Here is a 16,562-nt window from a genome sequence, read left to right as displayed (position 1 = left end):
CAAATAAAAATTCCAGAAGCTTGTATCCAAATGAAGTTAAGATTATGACTAGATAAACACTTGATTCTTTTTTTAAAATATTTTAAAATTATAGTTTACCTTCAATAGCATTTTGTATTAGCTTCAGGTGTACAGCATAGTAGCCACACAATCATACACCTTACCAAGTAACACTGGGTTCTTAAACCATGCACAAAACAAGCAAACTGCGTCCTAATTAGAAGCTGATAGGCTCATGTTGAAGAAGCACTTTTGCAGGTTTGTAGATGCATGTGTCTGTTGAGTTGATTTTCTGTTTGCCTATTTGTTTATGAGTCTATAGAATTTGGGGGGCTTGTGTTTAGGGTTTGTTTTTTGTTTTTTGTTTTTCATCCTAATATTGACTAAAAAGAATAACTGTATTCCTACCACCCAAAGGGAAATCCATGGACAGAATGGAGGGAATAAAGTCTGGAGAGGGTCTGTGGAAAGATATGCTAGTAAGTAAGTGACACATACGCCTATGCAGAGGCCTGAAGCCTGTATCCTAGCCTAAGAGACTGGGGGAAACTGTCGCAAAGCTATTTGCTTGCACAAGAGTGGAGGAGAGAGTACACGGCTGCCAGGAGAGGAATGTTGTCAGAGCGACTTCGGAACGAGCACAGCCGTGCTCTCCGGCGCTGGGAGGCCCGACCACTGTGCAACCAGCCGCACCACCATCTGTACAGACAGGGCTGCTATTCGGGGCTGCGCCAAACCTGAGCTGCACCCCCACCCAGCCCTGGGCAAGACCAGAGCAAATAATGCCCTGGAGCACAGCTCTGTTGGTGAGGGTGCAGAGGTGTCTGGCACAGGAAGACCTCAGGATAGTCTCCTATGAACATGTCCACATATGTACTTGCCATGGAAGTATGCTCAGTGAGGGTGTGTCGCCCTCACTCTGGCCTCCTGAGGAGGTGTGTTTCAGGTCTTGGTGGAGCTGAGGTTTGGAATCTGAAAATAAGCTTACTTCCTGGAAGACCACTGGCAAATCATTCCATTTATGTGAGCTCCACTTTCCTGGACTGTGAATGGAGGTAATATAGTCTTTTAGTTCATCTAGTGTAACCACATCAGTTTACAGCAGAAGAAATTGAAAACTCGAGAATATAAAGTGAATTCTCAACTTCACTCAATTGACTGATGGTTGAGCAGAATTCACCTCAAATTTCTTTCTTCCCCACAGCTTCCAGGCTATTCCATGGTTGTCCATTGGTACTTCTTAATCCCGTCACCTTTTCCACCCAGCCCTCAACCCCCTTGCATCTTTTCTCCTTTTAAAAATCTTTTCCTCACATACTATGAGCTTTTGAAGAGAGTGAAAGGGATGTGGCCTCAGTTTACCTTCCTGAACCACAGCCCCTGCTTCCTCCTAAAATCCTTTCTTCACCCCCCTCCTATGAGTTAGGGGAAGAACTAAAGCAGAAGGGAGCAGTTGGGGAAGAAAATTATACATGAACATTTACAGCTTTTACTGGCTATACACCTGAAACTAATATGAAATAGGATTGAGTGTCAACTGTGATTGAAAAAAATAATAAATAAAACACCATATAGCCTATTAAAAAAGAAAAGAAAAAGCAAGATGAGGATAATAAGGGGGGGAAAGGCACCAGCGTTGAACTATAAGGTATGAATAAATCTTGGAAGATTGCAAGTATGTTGAAATTGAATTGATAGAGAAAATTTTTCAAAAATAAATATGGTCTAAGTTTAAAGGGGTTCATCAATAATACTTTATTAAATACAGTATAATATTATATATTATTTAAATAAGATATAATTTTTAATTTCTAGATTGAATGTATTGGCTATTATATATATATACTAGAGGCCCAATACATGGATTTGTGTACCAGTGGGGTTCCTCAGCCTGACCTGTGGGAATTGGCCAATACCGGCAGTGCAACATTCTCCAAGGGGTCCTGGAGTGTGAGAGGGCACTCTGCAAAGTTGCTGTCATTTGACAGCTCCTTTGTTGAGCATCTGCCCCCCGGTGGTCAGTACGTGTCATAGCTACTGGCTGGTCAGCTGGTCACTTAGGCTTTTATATATATAGATATTATCTACACTAATAAAAGAGAAATATGTAAAATTGACTGTACCTCCGTGACAAACCACCAGCCAATCAGGAGGGAATATTCAAATTAGCAGGACAAAGATGGCGACGTCCCCACCCCCAGCTGCTTCAGGTGGGAGCAGCTGGGGGCAGGGCTGGGCCCCTGCTATGAGGAGGAGGACGGGGGTGAGGGGGTGAGGGGGACGGAGGAAACTCCAGGAGTGGCACTCCAACTGGAGCAAAGCAAAGATTCCAGCCAGAGCGAAGCCAGCAGATTCGGGCTGGAGTCAGTGAAGCCTGTGAAGATTCTGGCCAGAGCGAAGGCAGAAGATGGCGGGTGGCCAGAGAGAAGGCCTGGGTCCTGGGTGCCAGAGGAAAACCAATGCCGACAGCCTGGTGCAGGAAGGCCTATTGCACTAATCTCTGTGCAATAGGCCTTTAGTAATTCATTTTTTTTTTTTGATTGACCACTATTTTACAGCCTTTAGGTTTCATAGAAGCAGAGAAGATCTTTACATAGTGACATGGAAAGATGCTACTAATGTACTATAAAATGAACAAATAAACATCAAAACTATGTAAATAATATATTTTATATGTGCGTGTAAGTTGTCTGTATAATAAAAATGGAAAACACTTACATAGTGGTTGTTATGTAAATGCCTACAAAACTACTAAAAGCACCATTTTAATATTAAAAACTGTGGCACAGAGAGGTTAATAATTTGCCCAAGGTCACAGAGCTACAATGAATAAGAGGAGGGGCTGGGACACAAATGGAGGCCAAGTGTCTCCTGAGCCAGTGTCCTAAGGAGCAGCATAGAGAGCTCTGGAAGAGGGGAGGTAGGGAGGTGAGGGGTGAGGACTTCCATTCCACTTTAAGGCTCCCTGTTCATAATAATCTTTAATAAGAATATATTGCTTTTGTATGTAAAATTTGTTTTTGAAATTATCATACCATAATTTTGGCCTTTTAATGTACATTTTTATTTTTATAACACATGTATGAGTTCAAGTAACAACCGGCACAATAGGATATAGAACAGTTCTATTATGCCCCCAAACTCCGGCTTGCTCTCACTTTATAATTACACACTCTCCCCACCCCAAACCCTTGGCAACCACTGACCAGCACTACAGTTTTGACTTCTTAAGAATGTCATGCATAACCTTTTGAGTTTGACTTCTTTCACTCAGCATAATGCCTTTGAGATTTATTTAAGTAGTTGTATACATCGATAATCTTTTCCTTTATATTACTGAGTAGTATTCCATCATGTGGATGTAGCAGTTTGCTAATTTCATTTGCCCATTGTAGCACATTTAGATTGTTTCTTTTAGTTTGTGGTGAATAAGAATAGAACTACCGTAAACTTCATGTATAGGTTGTTTGAACACAAATTTCTATTTCTCAGAGACCTAGGAGTGTGCTTGCTGCATTTTATTATAGCTGTATATTTCACATTATATGAAACTGCCAAACTGTTTTTCCAAAGTTGTTGCGCAATTTTGAGTTTCCACCAACAATGCAGGAAGAGTTCCTATTGTTCTACATTCCCATCAGCATTTGGTGTTTGGGGCATTTTTTATTTTAATTATTCTTATATGCATTCAGTAAAAATATATTGCTTTGAATTTAAATGGAAAAGAATTGTATGGGTATTGGCAAGTATAATGGGCTATCTCCTATGCTTCTGCTAGGCAGAAATATAAACAAGAATGTTTTGGAAAATTCCATTCATACATTAAATATTTCTTAAGCATCTAATATGTGTCTGCTATGATCCCTGTTTACATGTTCTAAAGCCTTAGGAATGTTCGTGTACTTTATGGTTTTAGTTTACATTTTATCATCTCTTTCTATTTAGTTATAATGCCCAGAGTTTGTTTTTTGCAACACAGCACTAAAATGCAATTAAAAAGTAGTGGTCAGCTGGGCTGGTATGGCTCAGTGGTTGAATGCTGACCTATGAACCAGGAGGTCACAGTTTTATTCCCAGGGCACATGCCTGGTTTGCAGGGTCAATCCACAGTAGGGGGCTTGCAGGAGGCAGCCAGTCAATGATTCTCTCTCATCATTGATGTTCCTATCTCTCCCTCTGCTTTCCTCTCCGAAATGAATTTTAAAAATATTTTTTTAAAATGTAACAAGTAGCAGAGTTAGTTTATCTCTTTTGAGTGTTTGACAATGAGAAATTAAGGAAGATATAAAGACCAATTGATTTCCTGGCTGCTCACTGTCCACTTTGCAGATTATTTATGCAAGTCAGAAAGAAAATAGAAACAAGGCGAAGAAGTGTGCCTGGACTGGAAGGCAACAAGGCACTGCCTGGGAATTCAACTTCAGTAATTCCTGCTGGCTCAGGCCCTCCCTGCAACGTGGCCGTGTCCTTCCTGCCAACCCTGGGCCACATGGGCCAGGTGACTAGGAGTATGACGCGTTAGCATCCCAAATACCTCTTTCTCCTAATATTGTGTACATTCTCAACAATATCTTCAATGGAGCAGACAAAGCAAATGCAAAAACAAAAACGAAAAACTTTTGAAAATAAAAATCTATATTACAAAAAAAGGCTGACCAACCTTGCCCCCAACAAAGGAAAAATCAAGAAAAAATTATCCTCAGAAATTACATTTATCCAAGGAAAGTATCATATTCAGGGAAAGCCTTGCCCTTCCCACAGGGCAGTCCCTGACCCCAGCCCTCCTAAACTAGGTGCAGTTTGGTTAGAAATGCTTTTCATAATTCTTCTGTGCAGGGTTTTAATCATAGAGGCCTAGAATTATAAGTTTGGTTGAATGTACGATTTTACATTTTAGTCCAGATTTCATAGATAAGACACAGAAGCCTAGAAAAGGGAAATGATAACCATGCCAGAGCAAAATTGCAACAAGAAAGAATGTTTTCAGATATTCAGTCTATAATGTGGGTCAAATTTGTTTATTTTACACATTTGTTATGCCTTTCAAGGAGAGCTGTTCCAATGCATTGCTTTTGGATATTACCTCCATCATCTATGACAATTTGTGTTTTTAATGTCAGCTCTTTGCAGAAATGGCCTTCAAGAAAGAAGAAGAAGCAGGAAGAGGAAGGGAAGGAGAAGAAAGAAAAGGGGAGAGACAAACAAATGGAGGGGGAGGAGGAGAAGAATCTTCAAAATGCACATGAAAAACTATGCAAAGAAGTTGGGGAAAAACACTTTTTTATTAAAGCTGTTTTTAAGAACAAACACTCTTATTCTTAATGACTTCCAGCTGATCCTAAGTATTTTACAATTTTAGTATTCCTGTCATTTGGAACAAGATGTGTAATACAGCTGCAAATTAATTTTAATTTCTAAATCAACTTTGAAAGAATTAAATTCAGCCACACTACTTTTACTATCACTATTTATCCAAGAACTACTGGCCTTCAAAGTGAGTGAGGATAAACAGGATCCATGAATATGGATAAGATTTCTGGAAGCAAAGGTAAGTAATGGATATTCTATTTCCAAAAAGTTTATTTCTTGCCTATATACAAATGCATTTAAGTACATTTGTGACTATTAAAATCCTGTCTAATTTTCATGTTGAAGGTAGGGAGCACCTAAAAATAATAGGTTTGAACAGGTGATCTTTGGATACTAGCAGAGTGACTGCCATTGCTGGTTAAATCCTCGTGGGTCAGCTACCTCTCCATAAATGGATACTTTTATTCCAGGACTTTATACATAATAATCACAAGTAATAATAATTATTAAACTTTAACTATGTGTCATACACTATTTTAAGTTAATAACACATACCAATTTATTTAATTCTCCAATGAACCTACGAGATGAGTACTGTTATCCCCATTTTGCAGCTGAAGAAACTGAGGCAAGTGAGCCTAAGGTTGTCAGAGTCACACAGCATATAAAAGTGGAGCTGGGAAATGAGCCCATTTCCCAGGGTGAAGAAGGAAAACCCATTTATGAACCAAGTAGGTAAAGTGAAAGCGTTCATTTAAGTGCACGTGGCAATAGAAGAGGACAAACAATTAGCATGGATAACCGTGGTCTGGGTCCATTGTTAATGCTACCTCACTAATAGCTTTTGTTAAAGCTCGTAGCAAAAAGTGATTAGAAGCAGATCCTTCATACTGCTGTCTCCCTGCCTGGTGCTGATGTGTTCCTTCTGCTTCCAGTAGCTCCACATCTGATACTCATCCCCACCACCCTTGTTTGGACCACACAGTGCGTTTTTTCACAATCAATAAATCTACCACAAGAATTTTAACTTCTTTCTACTATTGCACAAATTTCAGTCACTAAAGGACAGAGCTTTATTGCCTACACTATAAAAATGAATTTCCGTTGCTCCCGCTATTTGTTTCAGTTTTTACCAGCACTGAATGTGCAATTCCTTCAACTGGCAGGCTCTGTACAGATGCCTTTGATGAACCTGTGAGCATCCTTTGGGTGTTATATACTCTGGGGGCTTTGGCAGCACCCATTTCAAGGGCTGTCTCTAGATCAGAGGCTCTTAAACTCTGTTCCCCTGAATCACCTGCTGATCTCATTAAAATGCAAATCCCAGCTTGGTATCTGGGGTAAGGTCAGAGATTTTGCATCTCTAACAATCTGAGCCGCTTCAAAGACCACACTGTAAGTAGCAAGGACCTGGCACACTTGTCCTTTCTTCCTTCCCAGTTTCTTTTATCCCACAACCAATGCCCTGGTATCCCTCCCTCCTTTTATCCCCGCCCCCCTTTGTCTCCTATCCCAGCTGCAATTCCTGAGTTATAGTATTTTCACATGCAACAAATGTTGTCTCATCAGATTTTTAAAATTTTTTTCTTGTTTCTATGGTCACCGACATGTATATTTCTATGCTCTCTTAAGGATGTATTTGACTAAGTAATCCAGAAAATTTCTCAAAGTAATAATTCAGAATGCAGGGCAACAGAAAGAATGAGAAAAACACCTTTCTTGTTATCCTTGGAAATATGTAATACATAAATAGAGAGGGTGCGAGGTTTCCCTCTGCTGAACTAAGCTCCCATTTATTCTTCTCTGGCAGCTAAAGGTAAAATTAGGAGGAAATAGATGAGCAAAGGCTTTGCCCCAGAGAGCTTTCATCAGTAAAGCACCAAAGTAATTACTGCACCTGACAAATGCCTATTCTTTGTTTTAGCCCAGTTTTAATAAAAGAAAGATTCAACAATGGTTTATATTACTTGGCATTGCCTTTAATTTCATCAAGCTCCAATATGAAGACTTGACATATTTAACTAAACTGCTTTTTCTCCCGAAGTTCATTTGTGGAGGCAGCTGCTGGGGTTTTAATCGTCTTTCCTTCCATCTTTCATTTCTAACACACTGTGATTGATAATGGCTCTCCCAGGCAGGCCCTGCAAACGAGGCAAATTCTCCTTCCTGTCAGTCCCAGGTAGTCAGTGGTAGAGAAAGCACCCACTAATTAGGAGCTGAAAGGCCATGCTAAATGCTCTAGCTGTAAAAACTTAGCAGTTCGCATTCACAGTGGGCCGTGTCCAAGGGTAAGGTCCTCTGACCTGCTGGACCAGGCTACCCTTCACCGAGCTTGGGAACAGCAGGCAGCTTCTGCTCATTTCAGAAGTTCTGTTGAATTCTAGAGGATGAAATGCTGCTCATGTTTGAGAGCAAAAAGCCCTTAGAATAACCTTCTCGGCTTCTTGGTATGAAGCGGATCACAGGAGTTCAAATCTCAAACACTGAGGTGCCCTTGTGTCAAGGAGCACTTTGAAAAACCTTGAAAATGTTTGATGATTCCAAGGTAATTCTTTTAGCACTGATGCCACTTAAAAAGTTCATTTTCTATGACTTTCTCTGAAAATCTGTAGGCAGCAAGCTCATCCTTTTGGCATGATTTGAAGACTATTTAAAAAGGCATCTAATTTGTGAGCAAAAAGTTACTAAATTTTTATTGCAGAAGTATGAGTCAATAATTGACATGCACTTGAAATATGGCATCCACAATGTCTATGGAGTAAAAATACTCAGAAGTACCTCATTCCAAAAATGTTAGAACATTTCTAATTTAGAAGTTTACCTGGTATGTTCTTATAGGGCTTTTTTAAAGGATTGTGGCTGACTTAGATCTTCTAAATCAGAAAGCTGGCCTGAAATTTAAGGCAATGCCTTGGACCATCACACTCAAAGTATTGGGTCCAGAACATTGCATACTAAAAATAGAAATTACCCTCACCAAATGCTCAGCCCTGGCCAGACCAAAAAACATATATTCCTGAGATCTGATAGGAGGTGTTTTTGAGAAATGCCAAAGAATGAGGCAGGAACAAGACAGGTCATCTCCAAAAACATCTGTGCTGGTGAGGAGAGCAGGAGCACAGGGTGGTAGAGAACTGGGCAGTTATCAGAACAGAGAACCGCCAGGGTGGTAAGACAGAGAAGGATAGCAGGGAATTGCTTTCATGGGACCATTGACCTTCCTATGACCATAAGCTCAACAGAGAACTATTTGGATGAGGCCAAGCAACTCAATAGTTGGTATTTAATGTATCTATGGGCCAAATACATCTGTCAATTTATGAGTGCCTGAATTGCCTTGGGTTTCACCTATTTGTGAACATAACAAAAAGTTCTAAAAATGTTAGGATGCAAAAATGTGCTGTTTTAGAGCAGTGCTTTAGTTTCCCCACATACACGAGTACTTTCTGGGCATCCTCAGAGATGTCTTCCACATGTTCCAAAACATGTTCCATTTGTTCTTCCACTTTGGCAGCCTCTGGCATGTCAGGTGTTAGCTAAGGTGTCTGAGGATATCTCTCCAACACTGACACTGCAGTGTACCCTCTGTAGAGAGCTGCCTTCTCTCATGCTTAGTCCTCCAGGAAACCTGGAAGAGGGTCCATACCCTGAAGATGGCAGGAGAGCCATGTGTGCTCTTTATTCTTCCTTGGACCATGCTCCATGTAGAAATGCTCTGTCCTTATGACACAAACCTAGCATGAGGGCTGAACGAGGAAGCAAACATTCTTGCCTCCATTTCTTCATCAATACATCCAGGTATTTTAAATGCTTATATGTAACTAGAGGCACAAAAGTTCATGCACTGGAGGGTGGGAGGGAGGTCTCTCAGCCCAGTCTGCATGTTCTCATAATCTGGGACCCCTTGGGTAAGGCCCAGTCCCATCGAAGCATGGTTCTGGTTCCCTGGAGCCTAGGGTGGGGGGAGGGACAGCATGGCTCCATCCCCACAGCTCCCTCCTGCCGCCACACTACGGGCCACTGGGGCCTAGGACTGACTTGTGCCACAGCAGCCAGGACCCTAGCCTGGTGTTCGGTCATCTACCTAGATGTTTAGGTCTTGATAGACCCTGGCTCTTTATATATTAGGATTTGAGGCTTGATATGCATAAAGTGAATTAAAAGTCTCTTCTAAGGACTTAAATTTTGAGAGAAAGCACTGGAATAACTCATACAGACTCACTGGTTTATTCTCAGGGTTTAATGGAAAGTTCCTATTACAAGTAGTCTGCCCCATAAAAACACTCATCTTCAGACCATGTGAAAATGAAATAGATGGAATATTATGGAACAAGGAGCACAATAAGGCTCATCACTCGCAGGAAGGGCAAAATGACCTGGATATTTTATTTATTTATTTTCATTTCCTTTAGAATATATAGAAAAATAGGCTTAAGGATGTGAACTTCTAAGTGCTCCTTCAGACAAAAGTACTGTACATTCTCCTTCTTGAATTTGATATTAACTGCACCCCATACTTAAATTCTTTCCCAGAGAACTGAACAGAACTCAATACCTAAACAAAATTAAAGAGAGCAGATCAAACATAACATGGGCTAACCAGGTGTAGCCTTCCTCCCCATGTGCTGACTGGCTAGACATCCAGAGCAGAAAGGGAGTGGAGGATGCAGGGTGGAGACAGTGGCAGCTCTCTCTCCTCCCAAGACAGAGAGGGCGCCATGATGCTACAGACTCTTCTACAATGTATTTTCTGAAAGGTATTTAGTGACTAAAGGAGACGAAATCTAAACATCTGTCCGAAGTGTGTGTATCCATAATCAAATCCCTAAGAAATAAACAAGACACTCCAGAGAGCAAATACTCTTCTTCCAGCACCTGTTGTGATCTTCATTTGAAGGAAACTCAGTACTGACAGTTTGACTTAGTTGTTAATTTGAGAATCTGTGTCTAGGCAATTACAAAAACAAATAAACAAAGTATTTCTAATACTTCTCAGGGAGGAGGAAGAATCAACTGGGAGTTCATAGGAATAGAGATTATTGGCTTTGCTGTAGCTTTAATCATTATTTATAGTTATTATATATAATATAATTCTATGTAGCCATGGCTTTTGACATGTGACTTGGAATCCCTGTCCTGCTGTGGTCGTGCTGAGCTTGGCCTTACCACTTGCTGATGAATAGTGAGTTTAAGAAACAGTGTGAGAGTTCATGACTGAAAATTCCATTGGCTCTCTCGAATTCCTGTCATTTGCCCTATGAAGAGCAGGCTCTGGATAGCTATGGGTCTAAAAGGAGTCAAAACCCAACTAGAGCCTACAATGCAGGGCCCAGCTTTACCCAGTTCAAGTGCACCAGATCCAAAAACACGTGAGCAAGTTTGGGGACTCTAAATGTAACACCTCTGCAGAAATAGCTGAGTAATTTTCTCCTCACTTTCAGTCTTACATAAGACATATATACATACATACATACATACATACATACATACATACAGTCCTTCACCCTGAGTGGCTTAATCCATGAATTATGTCTGGAATTGATTTAGAAGCATCTTTCTAAATTTGTGCAGCAGCGGGCAACATCTACTACCCTGTTTCCCCGAAAATAAGACAGTGTTTTATATTAATTTTTTTCTCCCAAAGTTGTGCTAGGTCTTATTTTCGGAGGATGTCTTATTTTCGGGGAAACACGGTAGTAACTACTTTAATTCTACAGCTCAGACTTGTAAAGTGGTACTGAAATTTACCATATGATTGTCTATTTATTTCCACTTTGTGCCAGTATATAAAGTCTCTTAATCTCTCCGTTACTCGCTCATTGTGAGATTACATGATCACTTAACACATCAGTTCTTCAAAGGGGGTAGTTTCAATTACACGGAAGCCTCCCAACGTTGTCATTAGGAAGGAAACATAGTAGGCGGCAAAATCCCAGGCTAGATGCTCATACGGAAGAACTAATGATTACCTCCAAAGTCCACATTCCCTTAATTATAGCATCACGTTGAGTGAAGTTAAAGCTATGTCAGTCATCTGCTAGAATCTCTGAGCTGGAAAGGTTTGTATCATCCAAAACGGATGTGTTGTAGAAGGAAGGATACCATCAAAACACAATGAAATAGACTGGACTGCAATCTTCCTTTTTAAAATAATGAGAAAATAATAGGAGAGAAAATCATCTCTGCCATTATATATTTCTAAATTCTATGCTGTTGTGACACCCCAAAAGTGTTTACTCTGTAGAGTGCACACTCAAATATGAAACACTTGATTGCTAATCCCTACAATTGCATAAATTAAGGATAACTCTCCACCAAGAAAAAATCAAATTCAATGTTTCAAAATAATGGCTAATTGTTTTTGATGGACCCAACAAGCTATCCTCTGAGTCTATAATAAAAGGCTAATATGCAAATTGAGCAAACGGTGGAACAATCGGTTGTTATGATGTGCACTGACCACTAGGGGGCATACATTCAATGCAGAAGTTGCCCCCTGGTGGTCAGTGTGCTCACACAGGGGGAGCATTGCTCAGCCAGAAGCCAGGTTCATGGTCATCGAGAACACCGGTGGTGGCAGGAACCTCTTCCGCATCCGCAGCAGCACGAAGGATGTCTGACTGCTTAGGCCCTCTCTCCATGGAATGGGCCGAAGCCGTCAGTTGGACATCCCTTGAGCTTCCGGACTGCCAGGCTGAGGGACCCTGCCCCCAAGTGTATGAATTTCATGCACCGGGACTCTAGTAATAAATATTTTCAGCTAGTTCTTCTACAGATAGATGTGACAAACTATGGTCTAAATAAAAGAAGCATCCTTGTGTTCTGTGATTATTTCTTCTCTCAAGGATAAAATCAATAGAATCTAGACCTTTTACAAGACACATTATTAAGTTGGGCTCAGGACTGCTCTATAAAATAAAAAAAGTTTACCCATGGGGTTGGGAAACAGGGAGAAAAGTTAATTAAAAGGAGAGGGAATACATCCTATTGAGAAGGATGGGAAGAAGGAAATTATCCGGTCTTTTCTCATTATGTAGGATGACCCTGTCACTCAACTGACCTATATTTTCTTTTCATGTTTGTGAAAGGAGTAGGGAAGAAGAGAATATTTTCCAGAGACAGGATTCTGGCTAAAGTAATATTAGACAGCATAGTCCAATGGAAAAGGAAACCAGCCTTGGGCTGAGAAATTCTGGTTCCTGTCTTAGCTTCTTCGTTAATTATTTCTACAGCTTTGGATATACCTCAGTCCGTCTGAGTCTCCATTATATCACCTGTGAAATAGATAACCCCTAAACTACCTCTCTCTGATAAGTATAGGTAATTAGCACCAAATCATTTATAAACAATGTTATGCAAGCAATATTATTCTAGCCAAGTGATGCTTACCTTAAAGTGTCCAACTCTCCACTTGGATTTATTCAATCATATATTTTTATAAATAATGTAGTAGGTAATGTGGCCAAAAGACAAAGGAGTCACTCTAAAGGAATCTAGCTAAAATTTTGTTACAAGTGATTCTTCAGGAACAGAAATCAAACACGTTTTGCAATCTGACTCAATTTACCATTCTAAAGTCATTAGTCCACACTGTCCACCATCTTTCTAGTCACAACAAGTCATTGTCATACCTTAACCATTCACTTGCTGTTCATGCTAGCTCTCTACCTAGAACCCTCCTGGATTACAGCCCTGACAAAAGGCACCAACAAAGGTTTTGGAGGGAACATCCTGATCCTTCCCCACCCACACTTCCTTATGTCTAACTTCCTCTTTCTCCTCAAATCCTTTCCCAGCTTCTCCTACAGTGTCCTCTTTCAGCCTCCCTCATGGTGGTCACCAACACTCCCTCAGGACACACCAAACTAACCCTCATCTTGCCAACCACCTCAGAGTGACGGATGTACAGACCAGCCCATTCCATGTTTTCTATATGTGACTGCCATTGGCTTAAGCTGGTACCAATGAAGGATCCTACAGACTGTCTGGAAGAAAGAGTTGAGACCCCCTTAGGAGGAGGGTGTCATTAACTCTTCTCACCTCCCTCTCACAGTATTACCGGGTGGAGGTTAGGAACCCAAAGGCATACACATCTATCTCCATTATAGGTCACCTGGCCTACTGTATCTGAAGACCAGTCACTCATCCTATACCCAACCTAGGAAACAGCTCACATGACTGCTCTTATAAGGCCAACTCCGACCCTACCTCGGCCATATTATCCTGAAAAGCACTTCCATTTCCTGGGTTAGTTTTTACTTAGCAGAAACTTGTATTAACTCCTGGAGACAAGTAAGGTGCTAAGTGGTACAAAGTTCATGCCTTCTCTCTGATCAACAAGTCTCTGCTCTTGTAACAGGATAGGAGTTTTAGTTCATTCCACCAAAAAAGAATAATTTTAAGTATGAGTGTGTGTGTCATAAGGAACCACATGACTAAAATTACTCACAGGTATAAACAAAGACCCCCAAAGACCTAAAGTGGAAAAACACACCCTGCTTGTGGATTCTCACAAGTGGACTTGATGAATTGAGAGTCCCAATAGGTTCAGAGATATGTGAGTATCTCAGGAGTCTGGGTAATGTGTTTCACCTTTTCTGTCTCTTTCCCATCAAATTAATGGAGGGTTTAATTTAGATTTCAAAAAACATAATTGAAACAGTCTTATACACAGAATGGTCCAATAAAGATAAATTCATTTGCTATATCACAGGAGTCTGAGATAGACAAATCTAAAACTTTTCCATGGGCACTATGCACATTTTTAATAAAAACAAAGCATACAAAAATATTATCTCTGTATTTTTCTCATAGAATAGAAACAGGGTTTATACACGGGCATTTTGTAAGTACTATGTTCTTCACGATATGCAAACAAATCTAAACACAATGGTGACGGGTTAATTATCTGATTAATAACCTTGTTATTGTCTTATTTTTCTAACTTCATAATTTTGTGTCTCTCTTTTTCTTTCTACAAAAATAATAATAATAATAATAATAATCCTTGAAATTCCCAAATACCAGAAATCTATAAGTCCACAATAAGTATCCTGGATTTTCAGAACTCGTTTTTAAAACAGAAGGATGGAGGAAATCTGAGATAAAACCCTCCCATCCAAGTTTGACTGTTAACAACTTCGCCACTGACCCCAGTGTGTGACCGAGGGCACATCACTTACCCTCTTGGTGCCGCATTCCTTCATCTGGAAAATGAAGGTAGTGTAATAAGGGCTCACTGCTTCAAGAAAGAGTCATGAATAATTCATTTTCCACATTCAAAACCAGAATCCAGAATCACAGAGCACAGTAATAAAATATAAGTTATTGAAGACACAGGTGTTTCAGGATTCTTAAGTTAATGAGCTGAAGTATTACTTAGCTTTCAAATGCAATGGCAGACATATTTCAAAACTTGGGTATTATTAACCCTGAAACTGAGAAGGAGATTCTCATAGAGAAAGCATTGGGTGGGGTTTCTGAGGAGTCTGGGGACCTCACTGTATGGCCATCTCATCATGTACAGACTGCCTGAACTTGGGAAACACATCTCTAACCCGCCAATATTTCCCCTTTCCATCTTCAAAAATGATTCCTTGGATTTCCTGTTGGGAAGTTCCCTGCCTGGTAGAAGTTCAAGAATTGATGTCATTGTGAGGGATCTATTCCTTTCCTCCATAGAAATTACTTCATTTTACTGTACAGCTCTCTTTTCAGCCAGATTTCCAATGGGAGGCCAGAATTATAGAGGCTCAATGCATGAAATTAATGCACTGGGGAGGGGATGGAGGTCTCAGCCAAGCCTATACCCTCTCAAAGTCCAGGACCCTTTATCCCTTACTGCCCACCTGCTCACTGCTCCTTACCACTTGGCTCACTGCTCCTTAGCACTGCTGCGGAGGTGGGAGAGGCTCCTGCCACTGCCACTACACTGGCCAGCCATGAGCCTGGCTTCTGGCTGAGCGGTGCTCCCTTAGTGGGAGTGCACTGACCACCAGGGGGCAGCTCCTGCATTAAGCGCCTGTCCCCTGGTGGTCAGTGCACATCATAGCAAACAGTCTAGTCATTCTGTTCATTCCCCATAATGGTCATTTAGGCTTTTATTATATAGATTCACTAAACTGGGACCCTTTTCAAGAGAAAACTCTTACTTTGTTTTTCTGATCATAAATTCCAAATTAAATCATATGGAAATGTAATTAGAAAGAGATAGCAATCCAGTACCTTACCCTTGTGAAAACAATTTGCTAGTTTCCTCTACAGTTTTATGAAAACACAAATATGTGTTATTTTTATTATTAATATTTTAATAAAACCATGTTTACACACTATGTATACATTTTACAAAATTATCATGGTTTTTAGAAATTCTTCCTGGTCAGCAAGCATAAATCTATCTCATTCTTTCTCAGCAACCATCTTAGATTCCTCCACAGGTCTATATTATAATATGGACATCCTTTTGATAACTTTTTATCTAATTTTTCTCAATCAAAAATTTTGTTCAGAATATCGTTACTCCCACAATATCGTAGTACATGTAAATGACTACTCCAGGATAATTAACCCAAGATGAGAGCTTGCAATCATATTTTAGGATATATTTTGGTTTATTAATATACCAACATATCTGTATCCACCATTTATTGTAGTTAAATATGGCCCAGCATGCCATCCCGGTAAGGCAAATGAGGGTTATACAGGATTGAAGTTATTATGTATGATAAAACTTAATTAGCCATTTGCCTCAAAACTATTATATCTTTTTTTAAATGTCTGCTTCCTTTGTTTGCTATAAATATTCATTGAGATACATAAAATATACTAAGCAGCATTTTGTCTTTATCCCATCAAGCAAATTCATTGAGGCGTGAGGGCTATATGAGCAGTGGAGCGGAAGCCCATGCTGTTACATGGATAAATGCTCCGGAGTTACTGAAGCGAGGCAAAGGAAATCACGGGAACATGGATTGCAGAATATGCTGCAGCAGCCATGTTTGGGGGGGTGGGGGATGGGGATTGTTCATAAACAGGAAAAACACAGATCTCATGATATTCCATAAGACCGAGTATGTTGAGTCATATTCTGATAATTTGTTCCTGTTATCAGCTACTGTAAATTCATCAGGAAGCCATGGTCAGTGGACAGACATAGGATGATTTTCTTTTAATCACCCAAAGGTCTAATAGGGCGTTTGGCCTGCTTCCCTAATAAAATGTAAGTAGCTTTTGCCTCCGGTCAAAGTGAAGTC

The sequence above is a fragment of the Pipistrellus kuhlii genome, unplaced genomic scaffold (assembly GCF_014108245.1).
Source record: "Pipistrellus kuhlii isolate mPipKuh1 unplaced genomic scaffold, mPipKuh1.p scaffold_m20_p_12, whole genome shotgun sequence".
Lineage (NCBI taxonomy): Eukaryota > Metazoa > Chordata > Mammalia > Chiroptera > Vespertilionidae > Pipistrellus > Pipistrellus kuhlii.
Note: the sequence above shows the minus strand (reverse complement) of the source record.